The following is a 6,000-nucleotide window of genomic DNA, read 5'->3' as shown; positions in this document are numbered from 1 at the left end:
AAGTAAAGAAAGTGTAAAAATAAGTAATTGAAGAAGTTAATGAAAATGAAGAGTTTAAAAAAATTTGGAAAAGTGAGAAAATAGATTTCATGAAAAAGATTTTAAAAATTTTAAAAGAAGAATTCAATATGAGGAGTAAAATTTTCCAAAAACAATTTCAAGAACATAATTAAAGATTTAAAAAGGATGAAGAAGTTGTTAAAAACTTTAAAAAAGAATTCAAAAAGTTTTAAGAAAATCAATTTCAAGAAAAGAAAAGTAAAGAAAGTGTAAAACTAAGTAATTGAAGAAGTTAATGAAAATGAAGAGTTTAAAAAAATTTGGAAAAGTGAGAAAATAGATTTCAAGAAAAGGATTTTAAAAATTTTAAAAGAAGAATTCAATATGATGAGTAAAATTTTCCAAAAACAATTTCAAGAACATAATTAAAAATTGTAAAAGGATCAAGAAGTTGTTAAACACTTTAAAAAAGAATTCATAAAGTTTTAAGAAAATCAATTTCAAGAAAACAAAAGTAAAGAAAGTGTAAAAGTATTTAATTGAAGAAGTTAATGAAAATCAAGAGTTTAAAAAAAATTGGAAAAGTGAGAAAATAGATTTCAAGAAAAAAGATTTTAAAAATTTCAAGAGAAGAACTCAATATGATGAGTAAAATTTTCCAAAAACAATTTCAAGAACATAATTAAAGATTTGAAAAGGATCAAGAAGTTGTTAAAAAGTTTAAAAAAGAATTCAAAAAGTTTTAAGAAAATAAATTTCAAAAAAACAAAAGTAAAGAAAGCGTAAAACTAAGTAATTGAAGAAGTTAATGAAAATTAAGAGTTTAAAAAAATATGGAAAAGTGAGAAAATAGATTTTAGGAAAAAAGATTTTAAAAGCTTTAAGAGAATAACTCAATATGATGAGTAAAATTTTCCAAAAACAATTTCAAGAAGATAATTAAAGACTTGAAAAGGATCAAGAAGTTGTTAAAAAGTTTAAAAAGGAATTTAAAAAGTTTCAAGAAAATAAATTTCAAAAAAGGGAAAGTAAAGAAACTGTAAAACTAAGTAATTGAAGAAGTTAATGAAAATGAAAAATTTAAAAAAATTTGGAAAAGTGAGAAAATAGATTTCAAGAAAAAAGGATTTTAAAAAGTTTAAAAGAAGAACTCAACATGATGAGTAAAATTTTCCAAAAAAAATTTCAAGAACATAATTAAAGATTTGAAAAGGATGAAGAAGTTGTTAAAAAGTTAAAAAAGGAATTCAAAAAGTTTTAAGAAAATCAATTTCAAGAAAAGAAAAGTAAAGAAAGTGTAAAACTAAGTAATTGAAGAAGTTAATGAAAATGAAGAGTTTAAAAAAATTTGGAAAAGTGAGAAAATAGATTTCAAGAAAAATATTTTAAAAATTTTAAAAGAAGAATTCAATATGATGAGTAAAATTTTCCAAAAACAATTTCAAGAACATAATTAAAAATTGTAAAAGGATCAAGAAGTTGTTAAACACTTTAAAAAAGAATTCAAAAAGTTTTAAGAAAATCAATTTCAAGAAAACAAAAGTAAAGAAAGTGTAAAAGTATTTAATTGAAGAAGTTAATGAAAATCAAGAGTTTAAAAAAAATTGGAAAAGTGAGAAAATAGATTTCAAGAAAAAAGATTTTAAAAATTTCAAGAGAAGAACTCAATATGATGAGTAAAATTTTCCAAAAACAATTTCAAGAACATAATTAAAGATTTGAAAAGGATCAAGAAGTTGTTAAAAAGTTTAAAAAAGAATTCAAAAAGTTTTAAGAAAATAAATTTCAAAAAAACAAAAGTAAAGAAAGCGTAAAACTAAGTAATTGAAGAAGTTAATGAAAATTAAGAGTTTAAAAAAATATGGAAAAGTGAGAAAATAGATTTCAGGAAAAAAGATTTTAAAAGCTTTAAGAGAATAACTCAATATGATGAGTAAAATTTTCCAAAAACAATTTCAAGAAGATAATTAAAGACTTGAAAAGGATCAAGAAGTTGTTAAAAAGTTTAAAAAGGAATTTAAAAAGTTTCAAGAAAATAAATTTCAAAAAAGGGAAAGTAAAGAAACTGTAAAACTAAGTAATTGAAGAAGTTAATGAAAATGAAAAATTTAAAAAAATTTGGAAAAGTGAGAAAATAGATTTCAAGAAAAAAGGATTTTAAAAAGTTTAAAAGAAGAACTCAACATGATGAGTAAAATTTTCCAAAAACAATTTCAAGAACATAATTAAAGATTTGAAAAGGATGAAGAAGTTGTTAAAAAGTTAAAAAAGGAATTCAAAAAGTTTTAAGAAAATCAATTTCAAGAAAAGAAAAGTAAAGAAAGTGTAAAACTAAGTAATTGAAGAAGTTAATGAAAATGAAAAATTTAAAAAAATTTGGAAAACTGAGAAAATAGATTTCAAGAAAAAGATTTTAAAAATTTTAAAAGAAGAATTCAATATGATGAGTAAAATTTTCCAAAAACAATTTCAAGAACATAATTAAAAATTGTAAAAGGATCAAGAAGTTGTTAAACACTTTAAAAAAGAATTCAAAAAGTTTTAAGAAAATCAATTTCAAGAAAACAAAAGTAAAGAAAATGTAAAAGTATTTAATTGAAGAAGTTAATGAAAATCAAGAGTTTAAAAAAAATTGGAAAAGTGAGAAAATAGATTTCAAGAAAAAAGATTTTAAAAATTTCAAGAGAAGAACTCAATATGATGAGTAAAATTTTCCAAAAACAATTTCAAGAACATAATTAAAGATTTGAAAAAGATCAAGAAGTTGTTAAAAAGTTTAAAAAAGAATTCAAAAAGTTTCAAGAAAATAAATTTCAAAAAAAGAAAAGTAAAGAAAGTGTAAAAATAAGTAATTGAAGAAGTTAATGAAAATGAAGAGATTAAAAAAATTTGGAAAAGTGAGAAAATAGATTTCAAGAAAAAGATTTTAAAAATTTTAAAAGAAGAATTCAATATGAAGAGTCAAATTGTTCAAAAACAATTTCAAGAACATAATTAAAGATTGTAAAAGGATCAAGAAGTTGTTAAAAAGTTTAAAAAAAGAATTCAAAAAGTTTTAAGAAAATAAATTTCAAAAAAAGAAAAGTAAAGAAAGCGTAAAAGTATGTAATTGAAGAAGTTAATGAAAATGAAGAGTTTAAAAAAAATTGGAAAAGTGAGAAAATAGATTTCAAGAAAAAAGATTTTAAAAATTTTAAGAGAAGAAATCAATATGATGAGTAAAATTTTCCAAAAATAATTTCAAGAACATAATTAAAGATTTGAAAAGGATCAAGAAGTTGTTAAAAACTTTAAAAAAGAATTCAAAAAGTTTTAAGAAAATCAATTTCAAGAAAACAAAAGTAAAGAAAGCGTAAAACTAAGTAATTGAAGAAGTTAATGAAAATTAAGAGTTTAAAAAAATATGGAAAAGTGAGAAAATAGATTTCAGGAAAAAAGATTTTAAAAGCTTTAAGAGAATAACTCAATATGATGAGTAAAATTTTCCAAAAACAATTTCAAGAAGATAATTAAAGACTTGAAAAGGATCAAGAAGTTGTTAAAAAGTTTAAAAAGGAATTTAAAAAGTTTCAAGAAAATAAATTTCAAAAAAGGGAAAGTAAAGAAACTGTAAAACTAAGTAATTGAAGAAGTTAATGAAAATGAAAAATTTAAAAAAATTTGGAAAAGTGAGAAAATAGATTTCAAGAAAAAAGGATTTTAAAAAGTTTAAAAGAAGAACTCAACATGATGAGTAAAATTTTCCAAAAACAATTTCAAGAACATAATTAAAGATTTGAAAAGGATGAAGAAGTTGTTAAAAAGTTAAAAAAGGAATTCAAAAAGTTTTAAGAAAATCAATTTCAAGAAAAGAAAAGTAAAGAAAGTGTAAAACTAAGTAATTGAAGAAGTTAATGAAAATGAAAAATTTAAAAAAATTTGGAAAACTGAGAAAATAGATTTCAAGAAAAATATTTTAAAAATTTTAAAAGAAGAATTCAATATGATGAGTAAAATTTTCCAAAAACAATTTCAAGAACATAATTAAAAATTGTAAAAGGATCAAGAAGTTGTTAAAAAGTTTAAAAAAGAATTCAAAAAGTTTCAAGAAAATAAATTTCAAAAAAAGAAAAGTAAAGAAAGTGTAAAAATAAGTAATTGAAGAAGTTAATGAAAATGAAGAGATTAAAAAAATTTGGAAAAGTGAGAAAATAGATTTCAAGAAAAAGATTTTAAAAATTTTAAAAGAAGAATTCAATATGAAGAGTCAAATTGTTCAAAAACAATTTCAAGAACATAATTAAAGATTGTAAAAGGATCAAGAAGTTGTTAAAAAGTTTAAAAAAAGAATTCAAAAAGTTTTAAGAAAATAAATTTCAAAAAAAGAAAAGTAAAGAAAGCGTAAAAGTATGTAATTGAAGAAGTTAATGAAAATGAAGAGTTTAAAAAAAATTGGAAAAGTGAGAAAATAGATTTCAAGAAAAAAGATTTTAAAAATTTTAAGAGAAGAAATCAATATGATGAGTAAAATTTTCCAAAAATAATTTCAAGAACATAATTAAAGATTTGAAAAGGATCAAGAAGTTGTTAAAAACTTTAAAAAAGAATTCAAAAAGTTTTAAGAAAATAAATTTCAAAAAAAGAAAAGTAAAGACAGCGTAAAAGTATGTAATTGAAGAAGTTAATGAAAATGAAGAGTTTAAAAAAAATTGAAAAAGTGAGAAAATAGATTTCAAGAAAAAAGATTTTAAAAATTTTAAGAGAAGAAATCAATATGATGAGTAAAATTTTCCAAAAATAATTTCAAGAACATAATTAAAGATTTGAAAAGGATCAAGAAGTTGTTAAAAACTTTAAAAAAGAATTCAAAAAGTTTTAAGAAAATCAATTTCAAGAAAAGAAAAGTAAAGAAAGTGTAAAACTAAGTAATTGAAGAAGTTAATGAAAATGAAGAGTTTAAAAAAATTTGGAAAAGTGAGAAAATAGATTTCAAGAAAAGGATTTTAAAAATTTTAAAAGAAGAATTCAATATGATGAGTAAAATTTTCCAAAAACAATTTCAAGAACATAATTAAAAATTGTAAAAGGATCAAGAAGTTGTTAAACACTTTAAAAAAGAATTCAAAAAGTTTTAAGAAAATCAATTTCAAGAAAACAAAAGTAAAGAAAGCGTAAAACTAAGTAATTGAAGAAGTTAATGAAAATTAAGAGTTTAAAAAAATATGGAAAAGTGAGAAAATAGATTTCAGGAAAAAAGATTTTAAAAGCTTTAAGAGAATAACTCAATATGATGAGTAAAATTTTCCAAAAACAATTTCAAGAAGATAATTAAAGACTTGAAAAGGATCAAGAAGTTGTTAAAAAGTTTAAAAAGGAATTTAAAAAGTTTCAAGAAAATAAATTTCAAAAAAGGGAAAGTAAAAAAACTGTAAAACTAAGTAATTGAAGAAGTTAATGAAAATGAAAAATTTAAAAAAATTTGGAAAAGTGAGAAAATAGATTTCAAGAAAAAAGGATTTTAAAAAGTTTAAAAGAAGAACTCAACATGATGAGTAAAATTTTCCAAAAACAATTTCAAGAACATAATTAAAGATTTGAAAAGAATGAAGAAGTTGTTAAAAAGTTAAAAAAGGAATTCAAAAAGTTTTAAGAAAATCAATTTCAAGAAAAGAAAAGTAAAGAAAGTGTAAAACTAAGTAATTGAAGAAGTTAATGAAAATGAAAAATTTAAAAAAATTTGGAAAACTGAGAAAATAGATTTCAAGAAAAAGATTTTAAAAATTTTAAAAGAAGAATTCAATATGATGAGTAAAATTTTCCAAAAACAATTTCAAGAACATAATTAAAAATTGTAAAAGGATCAAGAAGTTGTTAAACACTTTAAAAAAGAATTCAAAAAGTTTTAAGAAAATCAATTTCAAGAAAACAAAAGTAAAGAAAGTGTAAAAGTATTTAATTGAAGAAGTTAATGAAAATCAAGAGTTTAAAAAAAATTGGAAAAGTGAGAAAATAGATTTCAAG

The sequence above is a fragment of the Vigna unguiculata genome, chromosome 7, assembly GCF_037176805.1.
Source record: "Vigna unguiculata cultivar grain cowpea cultivar isolate G323 ecotype 2 chromosome 7, ASM3717680v1, whole genome shotgun sequence".
Classification (NCBI taxonomy): Eukaryota; Viridiplantae; Streptophyta; class Magnoliopsida; order Fabales; family Fabaceae; genus Vigna; species Vigna unguiculata.
The sequence above is the reverse complement of the archived record's forward strand: the minus strand, read 5'-3'. Positions refer to the sequence as shown.